This window comes from Crocodylus siamensis, chromosome 9 (assembly GCF_052110815.1).
Source record: "Crocodylus siamensis isolate JL-2025a chromosome 9, ASM5211081v1, whole genome shotgun sequence".
Classification (NCBI taxonomy): domain Eukaryota; kingdom Metazoa; phylum Chordata; order Crocodylia; family Crocodylidae; genus Crocodylus; species Crocodylus siamensis.
The window spans coordinates 36,663,196-36,687,228 of record NC_143403.1 but is presented as its reverse complement, the minus strand read 5'-3'; the positions used below and the strand labels follow the sequence as shown (position 1 = coordinate 36,687,228).

At 46.8% G+C, this 24,033-nt stretch overlaps 1 long non-coding RNA gene across 2 annotated transcripts; it reads right to left on the bottom strand.

The window, feature by feature from the left end:
- Nucleotides 1-2,792: 2,792 nt before the first annotated feature.
- On the bottom strand, nt 2,793-22,263 carry LOC149857332 (uncharacterized). Of its 2 annotated transcripts, none has more exons than XR_016444298.1 (3): nt 22,054-22,263; nt 6,333-6,453; nt 2,793-4,267 (listed from the first exon to the last, which is right to left on the bottom strand). It is a non-coding gene; the product is annotated as an uncharacterized LOC149857332 (long non-coding RNA). The 2 variants fall into 2 exon arrangements; XR_016444297.1 differs by lacking the exon at nt 22,054-22,263 and adding an exon at nt 10,270-10,643.
- Between the last annotated feature and the right edge of the window lie 1,770 nt (nt 22,264-24,033).

Sequence of the window (24,033 nt, the reverse complement as noted above, 5' to 3'; positions counted from 1 at the left end):
ATGTATGTAAGCCTGGCTGCAGGGCTACGCGTGAAGCCACAACCCATCTCTGGATCCTTGTAGGTGCCCACAGTCTGGAACTGCCCTCCCTCCTGGAGTGAGGGGGGGTTCCCCTCACAAGAAGGCACCTAGTGTCCCTGGCCCTTTGATCAGACAACACGCAATTTACAACTATGTACACTTTATTTACAAGGGGTTAAAGCAAAGGAAATTAATTAATACACAATTGATAAATTGTCAGAAACTTATTCACACCCTCAATCCATAATGTTGTACATGATGATGGCCTTGGAGGATGTGTTCATGGGTAGCCTGGAAAGACAGAGCTGCTTCCATGTCCCTCCTATGGGAAGCATGGGTCGGTCCTTGCTGTAAGGGTCTCTCGAGGCATGCCCCATAAGCGGGTAGGTTGCAGGCAGGTGCTCCTTCAACAAATTCCTATAAAGTAGTTTACCCTGCCCAGGCTCTTGTCCTCTGACACACAGGGAGCAGGATCTGGGCTGCAACTCTGGCAATCCCCTGACAACACCCATTTGCCAGGCAGTCAAAGGTCACCCCCATGCCTTGGATCTTAACTCTTTCTCACAGGGGCACTGCCTTGTGTAAGAAGGGCTTCATCCCCAAGCTCTGCCTCCCACCCAGAGCTCACGGGGACCTGGACCAATCTCTCTCCAGTCCCCCTCCCCATCTAGTGCATCTCACACCATGCAAGGGCTTGGAGAAGAGTCCTCCTCAGTGCAGTGGGGGCTCTCCAGAAGGGCCAAGTGCTCCTTCAAGCAGCTCAGGCAGGGCTTCCAGGGGAAAAGGAGCAAGAGGCGCCATGGCTGGGCTTCCTACCCTCTACCCCACAACACAGCCTGCACTTTCCTCAGGCTCTGGCAACTCTGAGGATCCGACGCTATGCCCAAGCTCTCCCTCAGCTTCTAGGCTTCTCTCACAGCAATCCCTTCCAGAGCAAGCTTCATCTGCCCTCATCATATGATTTTTGGGGAGCCATTTTCCACTTTCCAAAATGGCTGCCTCCAGAGACAGCTTCATTTGCCTGTATCACAGTCTCCCAGGAGCCACGTTGTCCCATGCTGCTGCCTGGCTGAGTTCACCCTGGGACCTTGTTCTCTCAGGTAAGGTGATTTCATTGTTCGTTACATGTAGTTTCCTGCTGTCTCTAGTTGCACTGTCTCAAACAGTCTGTGCCTCTCTCTTTCTCTCTTAGCTTTGTTATACACGTGATGAGTGTGTCATGTCTCTGCCAACAAATTTCCTTTTAAAGGAACCATCACTTTTATCTTTAGGCTCGGATGTGGTAGAGGGTTGAGGCCTAAGTCAATGCCTAGTAGATTGCTATCAAGAAGAACAAACTATTGCTCTGCTAGTGGTTGCGCTCTCACTATCCCCATCCACTCTTGCCCTGGCCTTCATTGTGACTGCTATTATCTTATGGCATGGGTCTGGTATTGAGTGCTGCAAGCCTCGCTACCAGACCCTATGCCTAATAGGTTGCAAACATCAGCAGAGACTGATCTTCTTTGTGGCAGTCTTGTCACCACAATCCAGTTTTGCCCCAGACACTTTCTTTTGTGCAAGAGGGTTTCTTTCCTAGATATTAAAACTTTCAGGTAGTTACAAACACCATGATGATTTGGCATAATCTACCACAGAAAATGAAACCAATTGGGATAGCTTTATTTTTCATGGTCCCAGCCACAATCTTGCATTCTTGTGCTAGATGCACTGTTGTTTTAATTTGGTCATTTAGATTTTATGTGTAGGTCCAGACAACCTTTCACAGCTTCCACAGTCACCAGTCCCTGCCTTGTTGCTCATAAAGCATTTATGTAGCATCACTGACACATTCCAGTATTACCATTAAGGCAAATGGGGCCACCATCTCCAATGTTAGATTTTCTTGCCAGACATGCCTGTGAGCTAGTTATGTATATTTGAGTTAAGAGGGCTTTTGGCTCCTCTTTATGAGCTCATTTTTAAAAGCAGCTGCTGGTTCCTACATGTGGGGATACATTGTATTAATGCTAACAATACACCAATACTTAAAACTATTACAAAGGACTGTAAGGCCCATTTAGAATGCCAGTTCCAAAAAGGGTTTTTCACCAGCAATGCTGTGTGGCTTCTTTTGCTGTGTCTAGCAAATGAATTACTATTTTACCCACATGTTATGCTGTAACAACAGTGTGTTCTGCTGAAGTTTGAACTTTCTGGACCTTTTTATGCAGGTCTGGATGATGAATTAGCTGTCCATCCCTAATGAGATGTCACTGTTCTCTCATTTGACTGCTCTGTTCTACCAGTTGCCTGATTCCTCCCTGTGCCTTGTCTGCCTTAGCCTTCCAATGATGAGCTTCTAGTTTTTCAACTTTTCCCTCTGCTTCTCTTTGTTTTTCTCTTTCCTCTTTGCAGTGTTAATGAGGCTGAAGTTCTGTGTTGTAAGTATTTGAGCATTAGTTTTCCAATTTTCTATTTCTTTTTTTGCAGCCACAATTTCCAATTCTTGGTCTGCAATTTTGTCTTGTGCCTGCTTTTTAGCAGCCACAATTTCTAATTTCTGGTTTTCAATTTTGTTTTGCAGTTGAATAACATCTTGCTGCAGGGCATGACATACTTGAATCATCCCTTGCATCGATGCTCTTTTTCCAATTTTTTTGTAGGACAGAAGCTGACAACATTCATGTCTCAGAGAACACAGATAACATCCACTGCATATTCAATAGCCTTGCTGACTAGCAACTTAAAAGCAAGCCTTGTACTGTTTCTTTAGCTACTTCACCACCAGGTGCCATACACTTTATGTATATGACACAGAACAGCTGCCAAGAAAACCAGGCTGTAGACAAGAGTTTGGTATTGAGCCAGAAAGCTGTGTGAAGACACGGATGGTATATCTGGTATTTCTGTACTCATCCTGGCTCTGTTCATTTCTAGGGATGTTGTGTTGACAAAGACTGAAGCATCTGCTGGTGAAATGGATTCAGGAATGGACTGAGAATCTTCCTTTTTGACAGGATATGAATGGTTAGAGGCGTTAGCCTCACCCCTGGAAGCAGAGTCACTACCAACCTGTCTTGTATTACCTCTTTTCTTACTGAATGAACTAGTTTCTCCTTCAACAGATGAGGAGTGTGTAGTGAGTCCTGTGACAGCAAAACTTTCTTTCACAACATCTTCAGTTTTCATAGTGTAGCTTTCCATCACTCTTCTCATCGGTGTAAATTCTTCAGCAGGCTTTGTAGAAACAGATTTTATTAGGGCTGGTGTTGTCTGGAATATGGCACTCTCAGAACTGCCTTCAATGGATGGGGCATCTGAAGTAAATCTTCTGGGGACAGCATCTGATTTGTCAGCTACTGGGCTTATAATAGCTCCTGTGGATCTATTTGTTGATCCCATGGACTTGTCAAACCGTTTCATGACCCATGTGCGATCAGAATTAAATCTATTGGGAACAGGGCCTGACACATCAGCTTTTGTACTTGCAGGAGGTCCTGTGGATTCTTCTGTAGATCCTGTATAGCTCTGAGATCTTGTCATGACTAGTGTAGGATGTGAATTAATTCTGTTGGTAATAGTACTTGATACAATTGCTTTTCTTGTTGTAGAAGATTCTGTGGGATCCCATATAGATTCTATATAGCTTTCAAAACTTTTTATGACCAGTGTAGCATAAGAATTAAATCTGTAAAGATCAGTGGTTGGCACATCAGCTTTTCCACTTGTAGAAGATCCTGTGGCTTCTTGTGTGGATCCTCCAAAACTCTCAGGCCTTCTCACAGGAGATGTGGCATATGAAGTCAGTCCACTGAGGTTAGTGTCTGATGCATGCGCTGTTGGATGTGTAATAAGTCTCATGGAAACCTCACTCCAATATGTAGCAGGCTCAGAGTATGTAGCAGTGTTAGTCCCTGGGATCACAGAGGAAGGTTTTGAAGAAAGCCACATAGACTTTTGCACAACCAATGTGGCTATGTTTGTACCGTCTGCCCTTACAGCAGAAACATCTGTTGCCTTTGAAAGTGTTGTGCCAGCCACATAACTAGGACTCACTGAGCCACTGGTCTGGGTTGCAGTGAACATGGCACCTCCAATAACGCTCTGAAATATGCCTGCCTTTTCTTCCACTAATACAGAACTGATGGGATTTGAAGGTGAAGGAGTTGGAGGGGCATTTTTTCGGTCAAGTTCTATGACTCTCACCTTTACCCAGCTCTCCTCTGGATTTGCACAAATCTCCCTGGACTTTTTAGTAACAAATCTGAAACAAGAAAGGAAACAGCAACAATCAAGAAAAACAGAAAAATCACAGTATTTGATTAAGAGCAAGAAAATTAACTGGTTCAAGTGGGTTGTTTGTGAGCCAGAAGCTCATTCTACATTGGCAGAAACTGGTGAGATCATGTTCCCAAAATATTATAAACCCAGTTGTTGTTGTTCTGAAATCACTTGGGTTTTTATATTAAGAAAGATAAACAAAGTAAAAGACAAATAACATAAGAGATCTAATAAATGTGGGAGACCATAATGAATCACTGTTTCATGGATTTCGTAGACATTAGGGCTGGAAGGGATCTCAGAAGATCATTGGGTTCAGCTCCCTGCCTAGAGGCAGGAAGTCAGCTACAACCAAAGCATCCCAGCAAGATAATCATCCAAACATTTCTTAAAAGTCCAGAGTAAGTGCTTCTGGGATACCACCTCTGGAGGGAATCTGTTCCAAGCCTTGGGGGTTCAGACAGTAAAGAAGTTTTTTTCTTATGTCCAGCCTAAAACTGTCTTGGAGGAGTTTGTGACAATTGGACCTTGTCATCCCTTGTGGCACTCTGGTGAACAGGCATTTCCCCCAGATCCTGATGCACTCCCCTGATGCACTTGTAGGCTGCCACCAGGTCCCCTTTGTGCCTGCGCTTCTCCAGGCTGAAGAGTCCCATGGCTCGCAGCCTCTCTTCATAAGGCCTGTTCTCTTGCCCTCTGATCATGTCTGTGGCTCCTTGGGGCAGACTTTCTTTTTTGAATTCATTGTCAAGTAACTACTATGAAATAGGTCAGTAAGACTAATTATCCCACTGGGACGCTGTGTAGCTGATGCCACGCTTGCACACAGTACTTTTATTCACACCCCAAAAAAGGTATGTGCTTTGAGTACCTCACATGAGTTGAGTTAGACCCAGGTGAAGTAACTACTTAAAAGATGTAAATCATCTCCTTGTCTTTTTCTCCAGGGCTGAAATTCTGTGTACAAGCTTATAAATAAAAATTACATGATATTTTATCATTCTCAAGGTTTTTAAAACATGTATTTCTGTAGTCTTGTGAGCTTTCTGGATGATGATGGGCTTTCAAGCACTAGTCTACTGCTAAAGGCATCTGAGACAACAGACTAGCTCTTCTATATATGTGATTTCAGGGAAGAGGCTTCATCTCTCTGTGCCTCAGTCTCCTCTCAGTAAGACAAACTTTACAGTTTTCCTTGCTCTACCTCTTTGCTTTGAAAAACTGATAAAATAGGTAGTGACTGCTTCAAGCGGGTCCAGATCCTACCAGCCAGAAGGCCCAGATCTTGTATTAAAAAGAAATAATTCACTGAATACAATAAATAAAATTTGCAGCAATTTTCTGCATGCTCTTTACTCTGATGCTTCTCAAGCAAATCCCGGGACGTCATTCTCCCCTTGTACTCAGCCTTGGTGAGGCGGCAGCTGGAGTACTGCATCCCGTTTTGGACTCCACGATTCAAAAAAGATGTGGAGAAGCTTGAGGGAGTCCAGAGAAGAGCCATGTGCATGATCAGAGGTCAGGAAAACAGACCTTATGACAACAGGCTGAGAGCCATGGGGCTCTTTAGCCTGGAAAAGTGCAGGCTCAGGGGTGATCTGATGGCCACCTATAAGTTTATCAGGGGTGACCACCAGGATCTGGGGGAACGTTCATTCATCAGAGCACCCCAAGGGATGACGAGGTCAAACAGTCATAAACTACTACAAGACCGTTTCAGGCTGGACATAAGGAAGAATTTCTTTACTGTCCAAGCCCCCAAGGTCTGGAATAGCCCGCCATTGGAGGTGGTTGAAGCACCTACATTGAACACCTTCAAGAGTAAATTGGATGCTTATCTTGCTGGGATCCTATGACCCCAGCTGACTTCCTGCCCTTCAGGCTGGGGGCTGGACTCGATGATCGTCTGAGGTCCCTTCCAGCCCTAATGTCTATGAAATCTAGGATACAAAAGCTTCTGCAGAGTTTGGGCCCATTTATTCTTACAACTGCTCATGATTTCATTCTGGAATTCATGTTAAGAGGAAAAATGGTGTAATGGTACTTACATGATAACAAACTTGGGACAGGATGGGTCTGTTTCCTTGTAGCTCTTCAACAGCCCCAGGGGTAATTCTTTTGTAAAACCCTTACACATTGTTGCACATCCAGCAAATGATTTTGGTTGTCCTAAGGCAAGAAGTGTGACATACATATCAAGTCATGCTGGGGTATAATGAGAGGTACAGATCAACTTCTTTCTCCCTATTAGTGAAAGTATGTTATGAAGATTTTGCAGCTGGAAGACAAAGAATGCTTCCATGCTGCAAAGCACCCTTATCAAGGACATTCTGGTCGCAGCTACAAACATCATGTAAGGCATATTTTCTGATGGCTAAAAAAAAGAATGTAAAAATGAAGGCCTCTTGGAATATCAGTGACTAAAAGCTCTTACTCTGGGACCTAAGCGGTTCAGGCCTTCACTGTTGGGTCATCAATGCAGATCCAGATGCCATCCCCCTTGATTAGGTGTTTGTGAAAGATCTCAGTCCTCTTGCTAAGGACATATGTGCTCTGTCACATATGTGGCTGCTAAAGCTGTCACTGGTTACAGGCAGTGTAATCACTGATTACTTGGCAGTCTGATTACAGCTGTCACTGATTACAGTCACTGATTACTTGGCAGGCTCAGGGTATGGACAAAGTTCAGTCAGTTCAAAAGGAGCTTAGCATGGGGTAGTGATATATGATAACTGTCTGGCTGTCCACTCTTACCTGGTGGTAAGGGAAAGCTAAACAGAAGGAGCTTTCCCTAGTATGAAACAAAACAACATCATCCTTTTCATATTCACTTATCAGGGGCTAAGAGACAGTAGATGCACAGGTACCACAGAACTGAAGCTCCGTGGAAAGTCTTTACTGTCTGTTAACTTGCCCTCGTTTCTTTGCCTAGATGTTCAGAAGGCAGATCAGGAAGGTCACCCCACCCAGTAGAGCAGAGTTGAGGCAAATTGCCAGGAGGGCAGGGAGAAGTTTTCCTGACATATAACTACTCTGCAGTGGCGCTATCTGTACTGCAATCGCTGCTGCAGTGAGTCAGTATTTAGGCTGGTCTGAGCTGGCTGTCAACCAGCTAGCTCAGGTAGTGCTACAGTGTAGCCCTAGCAGCAGAGAGCTCACTGCAGACTTGTCCCCATGTATTTACCCAGCTTTTCCTCTCCAGTGGATCCTATACAAATAAACCCTTTCCTCCCATGCATCACCATCCTCTGCGAGTGTCCCTTGGATTCTGAAGAAAGGTTCAAAGAAAGTATCATCAGGGATTATATGGTATTTTTAGTTCTAGTTTAGGCTTAGATATTAAGGGTCCCCAGGCAGAGGCTGATATATGGGTCCTTCCTTCCTCTTTCCTCCCTCCACACACATGGGGTAACATGAACTGCAAGTGTAACCTAAACGTACCCTACTGTGGCCCCTCCCCCCCATGGTTTTGGTCCCTTGCTCCTTAAACCAACTGTCTTATAAGCACGTTGCACAGTCACCATCATATTTGTTCCTTGCCTGTGCTGGAGTCTATATTTCATTTGGGAAACCACGTCCTGGCTGTTTAACATAGCACAGCAGACCCAGCGCAGACGTGTACAGCAAAGTTCAGCTCTCTGCTAGGGCAACATCATCTACAAATTTGGCAGCTGAGATTTCCACAGGAGTCAGTGGTGCCAGCAGATGGGGGTAGGCAGCCAGCATATCATCTGATGTTAACTAGCGGAGCTCAAAGATGAGTCAACAGAGAGGCAACAGCTTACACTGATTGAGGATCTGGCCCATCATGTTTTGATCCATATACTGAGCTAATCTGCTCTGATGGTAACTGGGGGGATATGATCATCCAACCGTGCAGCTGCGCTGTTCAAACAACCTCCCTTTTTCATAGTTTTTTTAGAGATAAATCATTGCTTCCCTGCCTATATGCTCACCTTTTTCTATCTTCTCTGTTGGAGTTCAGTTAAAGAATTTTAGAGAACTCCATTTACCCAGAGACAACCTGTGTTTTAATCAGTTAGAGGAAGAGTCTGTGCTAGGGTTCCCAGGGGTTCGTGTATGCGTTACAAGTGACTAAGCATGAGCTGTGTCCCTGTGTTTGTTTGTAGGTTATAGAGTGATCTGGGACCAGCACTCTCCTGCCATTAGGTCATAGCTGGGGGGTTGTTGAGGCTTGTGCTGATTCCTGGATAATACTTTCACTCACACTCAAATAGATTCTGCCTTAGGCTTTCAGAAAGCAGAGTCCAGACCAGGGAGCAGGTTGGTTGGTTAATATGTCCAGGGACCTCAACTCCCATCCTAAATGACAGAGCTGAAGACTCCAGGAACTGCTTTCTCAAACCAGATCTCCCATAGTTGTATTATAAGCCCATCCCCTATTATTTCTTTTTAGGACATCTCATTGCCTGACCTCATCTCTACTTAAGACAAAGTTGGCAAGTGAGACTGTGGTTCTTGGTCCAGGCACTCTGTGCTGCTCTGGTGTAAAAAGGCCATAGAGCTGGAGTGCCCCCGAGAGAGGACTGTGCTGTGATTGTGGGAACCATTCCTGACCTGCCTCCACACCGGGGGCTGAACATGGGTAATGTAGGACTCTGAGTCAGCTCTGCATCCGCACAGTTCTCTCCAGAACCACTCCAACTCATATGGCCCTTTCACAGCAGAGCAACATAAAGGGCCTGGAGCAACTATTGCTCCATCTGAGTCACATCTGTTGTTTTTAGCTTAAATAGAGGTAAGCCTGATGCAATGCTGAAATCAACTTCCACCCCCATCCTAGGCCCTCTTCCAAACTGCCCTGAAACTCTGAAATAAGCCAAACAAAATCCAGCTTTAGAAAACTCTCAGCGTTAGAAAAGTTCCTGTCTGCAGCTTAGAGCACTATCAAATGGAAACCCCATGGGATGTCTGAGGTCATCCTGCAAGATAAAGCCCTTTATTCTCCCACTCTGGGCATGTCTACATTCTATGCCACTAAAGTGAAACTGTGGGGCATAGAAAGAACCCAGGAGGACTAAACCATTTCAATTTTTCCACCATGTTATGGCGAGGGGCACAATCTTTTTTTTTTTTGGTTGGAGTCAGAGCCCTGCGGCTGAGGGGAGAGCTGCTAGTAGACCGAGCAGCCCCTAACCTGTGGTGGGTCCAAGTCCTTCCCTCTGTAGTGGTGGCGCCCCCTGGGGCCACCCAGGTGGGCTACTGGTGGGCCAGGTGCTGCCCCAGCCTGGAGGCAGCACCTGGCCTGATCCAACTCATCCCCAACCCCAAGCTGGGGTAGCACAGGTTCTGCTGACTGCCTGCCTGGGTGGCAGAAAAAGCAGGCAGGCTTTACTGAAAAAAAAAAAAAAAAGGATCAGGCTCCTCACTATTTCTGCCTTCAGCAGGCGCCTGCTGAAGGCAGAAGCAGCAAAATCTTTTTTTTCCTGTGGAGCCTGGGGGCAAGCTGACAGTTGTGTCTTTGCAATTTCCACAGTTGCAAACTAAACTACATCTGGATGTAGTTTAGTTTGCAATAATGCAAACCCTCAAAAGTCTTGCACATGTATACTGTGATGCCATTAAGCCACACAAAGTTACATTATTCATGTGCAAATGTTAATGGCATCACATGTACAAGTGCCAGAGGATGCTTCTGCATGGAGCTAGTCAGCAGGCAGCCCCCTCACTCAAGCACCTTCATGCCCCAGCCAACCAGGTCAGTGTCTACATGTGTGCTGCTGAGCATGAAAAAACTCCACAGCAGGGTAGGACTTGTATTTACAATATCAGTATTTGTACTTACAGTAAATATCTCAGTGTAAACATCTAACTACTTTGTTCAGAGCACATTGTAAGACATTATGTCTTAATACCATGAATCAGATTCAGTCAGATTCAACCCTCTCTCCCCCATCCTAGTAAACTTTCCTGTCTTAAATAGCTCTATAGGTTGAAAACATTTCAAAGCAGCTTAGGACTCACCTGCAACCAGGCTTTCCAAAATCCACAGCCTTAGCAGCAGTGTAAGGCACAAGACAGAAGAGTTTGTCATGATCCTGAGATCAAAGGAGCTAGTATCTATCATAAAGTTGGAATAGTTGTGGGTTTCTTTTTTAAATCTATCCTGGAAACACCAGTGGCAACAGAATGGCTACGGCAAGCATTTCCATACGAAGTTTTATTTCTCTCTGTCAGGATACTTCCCCTCCACACTGGACTGCGATGAAATGAGATGCAAGGAAAAACAAGGATATTTAGGCAGTATCCAATACAGCCAGGGCTGACTCAGAATTCCCTAGTATTCTGTGTGCATAATAAGTAACAGATTTTCTTTTCATGGTAGGTGGCAGGGTAGAACCAAAAAAGGAGCTGTCATCTGAGAGCAAGGGGAATGTCTGCACAAGAAAGTGTGTAATATAACTGAATCCAGTTAATATGGGTAATAAGAGCAGAGAGGATGCAGTAGCATGGGGATTAACACAAGCCACCAGCCAGAGTGAAAACCGTTCTTCCATCCAGGGTTTGTTGCCTGATTCCTAAAGCCTGCACTGCTGTGCCCTCACTGCAGCTGTACCCCATGCTAGCTGGATCAAGTAAGCACAAGGGGTAAGAACAGGGGTTTTCAACCTTTTTTAAGGAGTGTACCCCTTCTGGGTACACTTCTGGCAGAACAGTGGGGCCTGAGAGGGGAAGTGGCAATGGCCAGACATGGCGGGGGAAGCAGTGGTGGCAAGGAAGCAGGCCTTGCCCCAAAGAGCTCTAAGCCCAGAAAAACATGTAGAACAAGGAGAACAGATTGCAATATAGAGGTGAGGAGGGATGGGAAATGTGTCTTATTGGTGCCATGGTACAGGACTGGCCTTTTTTTGGTCAATCGCCCTGAAGTCAGTGGTCTAAAGTTGATTTACGTATCTGAAGATTAAGTTCCTTTTTCCCAGCTGACCCCCCACAGTTCACCCAGCTTGTACACTTCTAGCTCCTGCTGCCATGTCACTTTATTTTCCCCTCCTACACAGCAACATGGTTCCCACTCCTATCAGAAGCCAGGCTGACACCTGTGCTCTGAACTTCCCTGCACAGCCACGGACAGCGTCAGCGCTCTGTGCAGAAAACTTCAGCCCTGCCACTTTGGCGTATTGCTTTGAGGCAGTGGGAAACCTCAGTGTTGTAGGCTGTGCTGGATTCAAGAGCCTGAACTCCCTGTGGATACACACTGAGGCTACACTGCAGATGCTGGGGAAGGAAGAGCTTCAGTTTGACAACAGCTGAATTACTATGGAAAACTTTCTATAAACATGAACAGCCAACAGATTCCTGGTACCAACCAGGGGCCAGGCAGGCCCCAGACAAATCTGAACACACTGTGAGAGGATAGATGCCTGTCTGGGCTCCAACAAAGCCCTTTCTGCCCCCTAAACCACATTTAGCCTGCAAGCAGCAGAGACTGATACTTTCCCCTCATGTCCTTCTTGTTGTTTAATTTTGACTCTGAGGAACTAGGGGTTATCAGTCCCTGGTAGAAATTCAGCCATAGGCTCTGGCTCTTACTAGCTCTGAAGCAGCCCCTGGGAATAATGTAAGGGATGAGGCCTGACTTCAGATGCTAGCAGTGCAAACAGCAACCTGTGTCCCAGCAGCAGTGGCTGTTTCAACACCATGACTCTACACAGACTTGGCCCCCAAAGCCAACAACAAAGCAGCTGCTCTGAGGGACAACCCACAGAAGGGGCAGGCTGAGTGAACAGTGCTAGGGTAAGGCACCTCTCTCCAGCCTTCTGACCCTCTCCCCCTAGGTGTCACCCAGGGCACAGGCAGACAAGGTTCTTTGGGTAAATCTTATATTTTTTATTAGACCAACTTAAGTAGTTGGGGGGAAAAAAATAAGCAAACTTCCAGGTTTAAAAAGAGAAGTTTCTGCAGTTGGTGTGTGCACTTCCTGGATGGAATGAAAAGTAAAGAAGCCAGAGGCTGGACTGGTATGCATGTGAAACAGACAGCCAGTGAAGATGTAAATTGAGGAGTCAGTCCTGTTCACCCACCCCAATTTACAGTATTGTGTAAGTTTGTTGCATTCACTATTACATAGCACCATGTGCTGGAAAACAGGCCTTAGGAACAGTAATTAGCTACAGTAAGTAATGCTGGACTTTGGTAGACTGGCCTTGAATTCCCTGCTCCATTTTATGCCAAATAGTCATATAAGCTGTAAGAGAATTCATAGCATTATAACCAGAGGTGGTGTTATAGGGAAAGGGAAGCCAGCTCAAGGTGTGATTATAACAGACACCTGAAAACCTGATGATGAGGTATGAGGCACCCTGTGAGAAGCCCAAGTGCTGGGCAGCCTGTGATGTACTGTCTTTCCTATAGAGTTCAGTTTCATTGTAGTTAATAATGACTGATGCAGTTTGCCTGCATGCCCACATGGTCAGAATGGCTATCAGGCAACTCAGATTCTCCTTTTTTCTTTAGATTAAAAATAATGCAATATGAACCTTTGAAATATTTTCTCTAAATTTTAGATTTCCATGTACAACTAATGAGATCCTCATTTGTTTTATGCTCAGGGCCCGTATGTCCTCTCTGGGCATGTCTACACACAGCCATATGGCACCATTGTTATTGTGCCATCATTTAATGCTTATTTTGGAAGTACTAAATGACAGCACTGTAACACTTGGGGTTATTTTTAGCTGCTACATTACTGTAACAGCATCCTATAATGAGGGAGAGCGCATTGCTACGGTGACATAGCTGCGGTGTCATGGTTTTTGCCCATCAACACTATGTTACTGTGTTGATGTATGCAACACTGACTGATGCAGTTTGCCTGCATGCCCACATGGTCAGAATGGCTATCAGTAACATGTTGTAGCATGTTGCTACAGTGACATAGCATCACATGTAGACACACCCTCTGTCACCCTGGTGTAGGTCAGGAGCGACTCAATTGAAATGAACCATGTAAACCTCCACTGAGGTCACACTGCTGCAAAACTAGCCTGAGAGAAGAAATGGGCTCTTTGCATGGCTAACTCACCTTAGGGTTGGGTCCTTCTCTCAAATGCTCACTCAGGCTTACATGTCTCTAAAGCACTTTCTTCTTCTGTTCTTTGTTCACTATAAGGCTAAGACTGACAGTCAGAAAAGTACTTACACCCAGGGCCGTCCCTAGTGGGGGGTGAATCAGGGCATCTGGCCTGGGTGCTGTGCTTTGGGGGGCCCCGCAGAGCTGGGTTGGCTTTGTGTCTGGCCACCCACCACCACCACCACCCCCCCGCCACGCCTGGGCCCTACACAGGTTGATTTGCCCCAGGCCTCACATCCCACTACACTCATCTCTGCTTACACCATAGTAGGTGTCTTACAGTCAGGAGAGGTCCTGTAGAAACTCATCAGTTTGCTGAGGCAAGTGGGCAATGTTGTAACACTGAAGCAGCAGACTCATCTGTGATACTGTGTGGAGCTTTTGAGAAAAAGATAATAAACAAGATCTTGGAGTCATAGCAGTTATCTCAATGTAACATCTTGTACTTTGTAATAAAAGGGAAATATCTCAAATTACTAATCCTGTTAAAGACAGTAATAATACTGGGTGCATCTACAAGTGCAATAAGCATGTAGCAATCAATTCCAGTGCAGTTTGTGCTCAAGTTTATTACTCTTGGGTGCAGCTTTTACACATGCACCCAGGACTGCAGCATGTTGAGTGATGGTGGAAAATCCCCAGGCTGGAAGGATCAGCCTACCAGCTTGGAGGGGCTGGCTGGGACATGAGGATGATACAGTGCAGGGCTAGGAAACAGGCAGCCCCCACACTGCAGTACCCTAGTACCCCAGCCAGCCCCGGTCACCATCTACATGTGTGTTTCAGCACGCATACCTACCCCACTGTAGGATAGTACTTGTCCTGGACAATGCTATCCTACAGTACAGTTAATTAATTATTAAGCCCTAATATGGATGCACATGTAGATGGTGACCCTTTACTGTGGAGCTAATTAGTCAGCTTGTTGCAGAGCACTAAGCACTAGAAGAGACAGAAGCCCAGGTGCAGGTTACCAGGGCAACAAGCCAGAGGGCAAATTAGCCTGCACCTGCATATGGTCAGCTGACCAGAAGAGGGGGGGCCCTGGGCCTATATAAACCCCAGGCTGGAGCTAGAGAAAGCAGCTATTCACTGGTGGCCAAGAGGGAAGGAGCCTTTGTATAATAAGTGAAGGGAAGAGGCTTGACTAAGTTCTGCTCCCAGGAATAGAAAGGGGCAGAACAACCTTATGCAGTTGGTGATATGTTACAGCCCAGGGATTTGTTTGGTTGTAGTTTTATAAGACCAGTGGTTTGGGTGAGGCTATTTGGGGAAGGAGGAGGTCTCACTGGGGGCCCACTACAGAGTGGAGACCCCAGCACCAGACAGGGCGCGGCATTTGGGGTGCACAGACAGGGGTGTGGAGAAGTCCAGAGAGGACAAGGGGGCCAAACCATAGTAAGGCCCAGACCAGACAACGTCGATGCCATCTGTGAAGCTTTGGGCATGGTAAATGGGCATTTGGAGCCATGCATACAGCCCATAAGGCTAGAGTGCCCCCAAAGCACCCATTGTGAAACGGGACCCACAAGGGGTCCGGAAACCAATGGAGTTCAGAGTGTCCATCGAACTGTTAGAAATGCACAGTAAATGGAGTGTTGTTAGAACTGCACAGTTTGCATCTCGTACCTGATAAGAAAAAGAACACTGCCAAGGACTTTTTCTTTCTTAGCTAGCTTTGTTACAGTTTTTTTCTTATGCTAAATCACTCCCCCCCCACACTCTTTCGGCCTCCCCCTGGTCCTTCTCATGCAGATTACAGAAGCTGGAATTCAACTGACTGTGTCCTTGAAACGGGGGGGGGGGGATTTCAACTCTTGGTGACCTAGAGAACTTTCTGAGCATGCGCAATTAGCTGATGCATATTCACCTATCCACCCCGCATACTTAAGTAGTTAATTATAATATACATGCGACAGATGAAGTGACGTGATCACATACATGTTTGTATGAACCGGAAATGAGCTGTAAGAGTTCCTGTTTCTGCACACGTGCCCAGGAGGAAAGGGATAAAATGCCAGCTGAGAATTTCCTCAGGGTGTGGAGTAATCTGAGTCCTTTGACTCTGCTCCGACCCCATTTGCAAATATACCTTTTGTGCTGCTAATAAGTGTGTCTGAGATTTCTTCGCGTGCGAGCCTCCAAAGAAACGAACCGCTTTTTGCATCAGAACCATGTCCAAGAGGCCTTAAAGGCAGCCTCCCTATCTTTATATTTTCATCAAAGATGTGGTAGGCAAGAACTGAGGGTGTCCATCGGGCCAAACTGGCATGGTCGAGGGCCTTAGGAGCTCATGGCCATCCTTAGGGACCCCATCCTGTGACAGCTCCATAGTAAAGAGTAGGTGTAGATGTACTCAGTGATGGCATAGTTACATAGCACCTTTCCATACCCAAGGAGCATGAAAACACCAATCTCTCTCACATAAACAGGACCAGTCAGTTCCACATGCATACCGGTAGGTGTATGTATACCCGGTATGCTTTGATATCCCAGATGTTGAACTCAATTGCCATACACCATTCCATCCTCCCTACCTTGGAGGCTGTGAACAAGTGTACCGTAAGAACTCACTAGGTTTTTATTGGGTTGATTTTTCCAACCTCTATATTGTACAGGAAGCAAGCTGGGCCTCTGAAACTCTCACGTCCGCTCCCAGCAACTCCAGAACCCACAATCTGCATTTGCATGTTGAGAAGGAAAATACAATTAATATGCCTTTCCACTGACTTGCATAGATGTTTTAAAGAGATACCCTAAGGTTTGGGATTATGAGAACAGTCTTGAGAGGGTTCATGATTCTGGCAGGTTTCTTTGTTGGTGCTAAGCTGTCTCTCTGCAGAGATGCAGAATTGATACATGTGTAGGAGGATGTGGAATTTGCCATTTCCCAGCTGCCTGGCCACCATGCCCTTTGGAGTCAGCAAATATTTCTACAGACTTTTATGGGCATTTTAGGGGTACAAACTGCTGAACTTCCTTAAAAACAAATCACTGATGCCTGACTGCCATAGCAACCCTGACAAGCAGACTGGTCCTCTGCATTTGTTCTTCCTTCAGAAGTGGGACAGTTCTTTCCCCCCCACTTTCAAACAGACCCAATTCTCCTCTATAGCTCTACACAATGCAATGGTGTTATTGCTGAATAACCATAGTATCAGTAAAAGGACAAAAAGGCCACTACCACAGTACTCAGGTCACACACACGTGCAGGTCATGAAGATTTGCCTAGGACCAGCATGCATGCATGCACTAACACACCCATGAGGATCTAGGGCCCCATGGTTTCTCGTGCCTTCAAGATTCTCCTCCTGCTTGCTCAGGCAACAGTCCTGAGTGGCTTCTGAGACAATGGAACTCCCTGAGTGTAGGAGGGGAGCAAACCAGAGGGTGTTCAGCTTTCCAGCAGCATCACAAACAGCAGGAAGTCTCTGATGCCTTTCACATATCCTAAACAAAAACAAGAGACAAAGACCACATGGCTCCTAAGTAAAAGTGGTCCCTAAGTATCCATACCCTTGCAAGACCCATCTACGTATATGAGCTACTTCTCTAGACAGGTTTCTACTGGTGTCCAAACTACAGAACAAAGTCAGTGCCACTAGAGATCTCACAAATAATTGCAGGGATACAGTGACACATTAGCTAAAGCGATGAAGCCCTACATAATGTCTCCTACCTCTACCTGAAGCAGCACTGGGAGCACCAGGCCATGAGGTGCAATAGCAGGACAATGTACAGAGCAGCAAATAGGTGTGGCAGATGGCACCTGGGCATGTGGTACAGTGGGAGGGATGGGGGAAGCATACAGCTGTCAGGGCCTCTGACCTCTGCTAATGCAGCTCCTGCCAGTGTCAACTGAGGGGCCCAGCATCCAGCCGCTTAGAAGTTGTACAGCTCTGGCTCACAAATTGATCTAGTCATTGGTATATGAAAAAGCAGTCAGGCTATTATTTAGGAAGCCTTTTCTAGAATCCATGGGTTTGAGAAGGTAGCTTTTGTGCATCTCACACATGCGAGCAATATTGTAGGAATAGTAGCCCCTGCTGAGACCACAAAGTCTGCCAAGTTGCAAGGAGATAGGTACAGGAATTTCTGTAAAACTGCACCTCAGGCTGCCAACAAGCAAAACTCATGTCACATGTGTGTGTTAAGCCACAGCAGGGTGAAAACTGCAGGCAGGCTAGCCCCTGTTGAAGCCACAAAGCCTGCCAAGCTTCAAGAAAATAGGTGCAGGGAATTCTGGCTTCTGGGACCATGCACCTCAGGCTGCTGAAGGCAAAACTTGACATGGGTGGGTGATACTATGTGTGTGTTAAGGTGCATGGTGGCGCTGGGGCCTCTACACAACATGGTAGTGTGCCCCAATGAGATCTCCTCCTCCCCTCCAGCCTCATTTCAGTCTACCACTTTAAATCACTACAGGTAAAAAAATAACTTAGTGAGCACCAGCAGCATCTCAGGCAGACAAACTATGACTTCTTTTTCCTATCCTGCAGGGGGTTCTTTTCCAGTGTGCATTTTAAGCCATGCCACACAGAGGCTGGCATGCAATGAAGGCAAGAAAGCCAGTCAGTGAAAATGGAAATGGAGGTGTCAGGGCATGAGGCACAGGCTAGGGTGGAAGAGGGGAGGGGAAGGGAATGTAGCAGCACAGGTGAAAGTGAAGAGGTACCTGGGGAGTCAGATGTCCAGCAGGTGTCATAAATCCAATGTGTATATTGAGTCCATGAGTTTCTGTACCTACTACCTAGGAGGCTGATGAAGTGAAGTTCATAGGCCCCACTCTGAAAAATTGTTTGTAAATTCAAACAGCCACTGAACCTTGCTAACCTAACCTCATCACCAGAACTGAAGCCAACTTCCTACAGCTCAAAACACAAAACCAGTACCCCCCCCAAACTGCACACCATAATCTGTCAAAGACAACAGTATCTAACTACCTGTGAGGGCACATTTCTCACAAAAAACCCACTCTGTCTGCAGTCTCTTAGGACTGATCCTGAGAGGGAATTTACAAACCACTTTTCACAGCCAGGCCTATAAACTTCACTTCATCATCCTCCTAGGTACAGAAACTCATTGACTCTATATACTGGAATTCTGACACACTACAACCTGCAAGACATCTGACTCCCCAGATACCTCTCCTCTTTTACCTGAGCTGCCACATCCCCCTTCCCCCCTCCACCTCAGCCTGTCCCTCACCCCCTGATGCCTCCACTTCCATTTTCACTAACAGGGTTTCTTGCCTGCATTGCATGCCAGCCTCTAGCTTCTTTACTATTCCTTCCATCCAGGAACAGCATACAGATACACCAACTGCACGTGCTTACTCAGCCTAACAAAGAGTTTTTCAACCCTAAGGCTAGCATCCCAGGCAGCTAAGCTGAGCTCATCTGGAGCCTCACAACTCCACTGCAACCAGCAAGCCTCAAGCCTGTGAAAGATGCGATGGGTCTGGGTTTTTTCCAGGCAGGACTGTGTGCATGCATGTGATAGCTGGAGGTTATGGCACCTCCTACCTGCCTTTCACCAGGTGATCCTTGGTCCTCACATTTACAGGGCTGCCACGCTGCCAGCAGTCCCACCAGGCCTCCCAGACCCTGGCAGAATGCAGTTTTAGTTGTCATGTCCAGGACTTGGGGCCTCCTCTTCCCCATAACCTCATCTCTGAGTTCATCCTGGTATGGGAGCTCAGCAGGAACACGTCCTTCCCCTGCTGGCTGGTGATGCAGTGAGTGCCCCCTCTAGCTCTGAGAGCGGACCATTAACTGGCTTTTTAAAAAGGAAAAAAGGAAATGGGTGGGGACAGAGTGCAGAGGGTGGCATTCACTCTGTCTGCACCTGGAGCTTGGGGAACCCCAGCAGTGGGGGATTCACCTTCAGGAACACCAGCTGCTCCACCAAACCAGGATCCAAAGCAGGTGTGGTGGGGTCACTACATCCCCAGCAATGCTGAACACCCTCTCGTTTGGACCACTGGTCAGTGGACAGTAGAGGTGTTCCCAGGAAACCCTGGCCAGATCCAGCCACATCTGGCTACAGCTTGCCCAGTAGGCCAAGGGGTCACACAGCAATGCCTCCACATCCTTAGCAAGATGGGAAGCCACTGTGACACCTGCAGGTATTATAGGGCTTGCTAGAACTGCCCTGCGCTTCTCTCCCTACAGGTGGCGACAGGGTAGACCTTGGGTCTGGTTTACCAGGTCTGCCGGGAAGTGGACCTTAACATTTTTCTCACCTGCTATGACTTTGATGACCTATATATTCCCGGGAGGCAATGGCATGGTGATCTTGATCCCTGTGCCTTCTGTGGGGCTCCAAACCTCCCCTTTACCCCAGCTTAGCCTCTTCAGATCGTGTTTTATGATATTCTTCCACAGCCAGGTTGCAGTGCTGCCTGTTGTAACCTTATTTGCCCCTACCCCAGGGTGTCCTAGTGCCTCTTTTGGGTACACCCTTCCAGGGGCTGGTCTTGGCCTGTGCTAAAAATCAAAATAAACAGCAAAAAGAAATCACAGAAAAACCCCAGCTGCTTCTCAGCCTTCTTGTCAGGCTCTGGCAATGTTTCTCATGATCAGGTGCTCAACCTCCCAATTACCATAATTCAGACAAACAATCCCTTAGTCCATTCTTTGCTGTGTGCTAGCCTGCCCTGCATCCCTATGAACATTCATAGTCTCTTTGGGGTTTCCCCCTGTGCAGCAAGGCTCTGCCTGTGACTGTAGTTTTTTTCCTTCAGGCCCTCCTCCAGATCCTCTGTTGGAAGAACTCCACTCCGGAGAGTCTTTCAGGCATTGTGGACTCCCTTGCTCCGTATCCTCAGCTTCAGCTTCAGCTGCAGCTGCGCTCCAGAGATTCCCACTAGCCGCTTGTCCGCAGGCCTCCCCCTGCCTCAGAATCACTGGGCAGGGTTCCTCAGGGAGGCTCTGCAGTTTCTGCCTGCCCAGATCCTTAGCCACTACTCTCTCCCTGGAGGGAACTGACCCCTCTCTGCCCCTCTCCAGGGCCAGAAATACCTTTGAGCAGCCTCCCTCCACCAATCCTGAGTGAGATGCTGCTCCAGAAATTGGGTGGGCATTTTCCTTCCTTTCCAGGCTGCAGCTGCAGCCCTGCCAGCCCTCCATGCTGTGAGTTCTGTCTCACTTCTTCACAGCCACCAAGGCTTGAGTGCTGCCTGCCTGATGGTGGAGTCTGGTGGCTCTGGTCACCACCATGGAAGCCATGCCCTTGGCCCACAGTGGCAGCACCTGTGGTGGATGACGTGCTGGCACAGGACAGTGGATCCCCCTCTTTCACATCCCCCCGCCTCTGCTGTTCTGCCTCCCTGATACTCTTCACCAGCACTTCCATCCACTGAGTCAGGTTTTGGCTGCTACATACGGTGCCCTTCACCCTCAGGTCACACATGCGGCCAGCACGTGGACCATACCAGACTGCAAGGGATCAAGCTGTTTCCCGATGCCTTTCTTCAGCTGCCTCACCAGTGCCTGCACGTCTGGTGACAGCGGCCTGCCCCAGCCAGGAACATTGATCCTCTGGAAGCTCTCCATTTGGCTCTGAAGTTCCTATAGTATGAGGATCACATGGCTAAGGAGGGCATCAGCAGCACTGAGGGTTGTGGTGGCCTTGAGGAAGAGCTGTTTGTAACCTGGGTACACCCAAGGGTGTGCCCTATTCTCAATAGGATGGGATGGGTAGGCAGGAGGGGGTGCTCCGAGAGGGATGCCAGAATTATGAGCAGATCCCTCTTTCCTCTGTAGAGTTAGCCCAAGCCCAAAGTTCTTAACTAGATACTATTTATTGAGTAATAATATACATAAACATAAAACTAAATATCATATGCATATATTTACACAGTGAGCATTAACCAATAACCAAGGTCAAACCCTAAATAACAATATTTAGGGCATCACAATATAACATTTCAATTACAAAATATAAGGCACAAACATGAACAATCTTAATAACATCTATTCCTTAATATAGTCCCTGACCCATGGCAAGAGATAGTCTTTCTTCTCAGGAACAATAAACTGCAGAGCAATAAGCTTGGCAGTTTATTGTGACATAGTAATGGCACTTGCAGATGAGCCCCTTATCCATGTGATCCTAGGCAAGAGGTTTCATCTCTGCATCTGATCTCCCCCAAGTCAAAGTCCTTATAGTCTCCCTTGTCTATATTTTAGGGCAATGGGTCCAGATCCTACCACAAAGACTGTCCTTTCTGAGTGGGTCCATTGTCAGTGGATCCAGATCCTACCACAAAGAAGACCTTTATATGACAATAAATAAGAATAATTTCACCAAATACAATATAAAGACTTTTCCCTACTTTTCTGAATGTACTATACTCTAAAACGAGCTGTTACAGAGTTTGGGTCTATTCATTCTTAGGGTTGCAACTTATTTCATTCTGGAGATAACATCAGAAAAATGAAAATAGTGTAATGATACTCAGATGGTAGATGTATCACATTATAGGACTGTCTTCCTATAGATCTTCAACTGTGTCAGCAGGATTTTCATTGTAAAAAGATTACAGCTTTTTGAACACTTCACCCATTCCCTTGATTGACCCCAGGCAAAAAATGCAACATATGTATCAGCTCATACTCATACAGTCAAAACCCACCTCTTCCTGAACATAGCACCCAGAAATAATAAACACTCACTTTTGTCAGTCACCCTGGAAGCATTCATGCAAAATGATCATCGTGCAGTAGAAAGCAGAATGTTTTTTAAAGAGTAACAGTCCTGAGATTCTCCCTTGGGACAGTGGGATCGAATACTAGTATTTCCAAAGAGACTGCACCTATTAAAAGAAACCTACTGCCTCATTATTACAGTAGTCCAGAAGCGTTAACAGGAAGCTGGCTAGTTAGCTTCTAGAAGTCCCTGGCTGCTGTCTGGTACTTGAATGCCTTGAATATAAGAAGCTGGTGCTGCCCCTTAGTGGTCAGTGCTCCAGAGTAAGCAAACATGGAAGGGGTAGAGGCCTGGCTAAGTGACTGCAGCACTGTGTTAAAGAGCAAACATTAGTGCAGCATGACCCCATTTATGACCTACTTTCTCAACATGGCTCCTCACTCCAAACCCATACCGGGTGCCCTTCACTCCCCACCCACAGCCACCCTCCCCCCAGCCCTCCTGGTGCCCCTCGCTCATGGCCCCCTGGCCCACCAGCCCTACTGGAGGGGGGCCTCAGGTGCCAGGACTATGGAACCAGGTCCAGAGCTATGAGACCAGGCCCCCCCAGCAGTGCCCAAATCCTAGCTCCTCCTCCAAACTCCCTCCCCACATGGACAGCAGGGCTGGAACAGAGACCATAAGGGAGAGGGAGGATGCAGGTTGCTGGCTGCAGGCTCCTTGTCCCGCTGCCCTTCCCCTGCTGCCTCCATGGCCCAGTGCAGAGGGTGGGAAGGCTCAGTACTGATGTCAGGAGCCCCACACTGGTTCAGCTGCCATGATGAGGCACCCCCTGTGCCCACCCAGCAGCAGTGGTGGCAGCAGCATGGAGTTGTGCCCCCCACTGCTGCCAGGTGGGCAGGGGGCACCTTGTCATGGTGACACAGCTGGTGTGGGGATCCTGGAAGTGGAACCAAGCCTCCACCTCACTCTGCCACAGAGGCCTCATGAGGATGGCAGCAGGGTAGGGAACACCAAGCACACTCCCCTACCCAGTGCACAAATCTGGGTGGCATGTGTCTCCCCCATACTTCCCTCCCTGGAAGTGTGCAACACCATTTTTTATCATCATGTTCCCAAACAGGGAGAGATTTCTATCAGCAGGGAGCCCAGTTTTCCATCTGTGCATTAGATCAGTAGTTAGTAACCTGATTTCTTGTTTTAACTAACAATGGACGTATTTTTTCAGAGGGGCAAAGCTGTGATTGTAATGCATCTTCAAATATACAGTCACTTGCCTATCCTGGGCATTTAATTACCTGTCTATGGATATCAACCAGGCCTAATTTTATATGCCCCCATTGGAAAACTGGGCTCAGAGCTGTTGGGAGGTCTGGTACCAGTTAGTGATAATTGTCATTCCAGTGAGCTTGAAAGAGTCAGCAACCAGCTGAATAATATTCAGGACAGAACTTAGTACCACGTTATTATGGCAGAAATGGGGCTCAAGGTGACACAGCATTCACTCTGAGAGTAGCTTGACTTGGATCTTTTTACCTGGACCACAGCAGAGAGTAGAAGAAACTCTCAGGACTGATTCAAAACCATTCCTTTGCCACTGACAGGAAAATAGAACCTGAATCCCTCTTGTACTGCAGCTATGCTTGTTGATAAAAGTCTTGGATAAAATCAATTTAATTCATTCTTAAACTTGGTCATTAGAAGACCATTCCCCGGGTATTTTTTTGTATTGTACCACCCAGAAGTTATAAATCCCCTCAGTAGCTCTATGCCTTTGCCCATTTTCCTTGCATTGTTTATTTGTCCAGCGTAACCTTGTTTAGCGCCAACTTTTGCCTACCTAAAACGTAAGTAGCAGGTGGGCTCTAGGATAGAAGCCAAAGTTCATGCCTTATAAAAGCCAAATAACGTCCACTGCATCTTCAATAGGTTGATACCCTTGCTGACTGAAAAGTAAGTCTTGTACCATTTCTTTAGGTTCTTCTCCACCAGCAGCCATACACTTT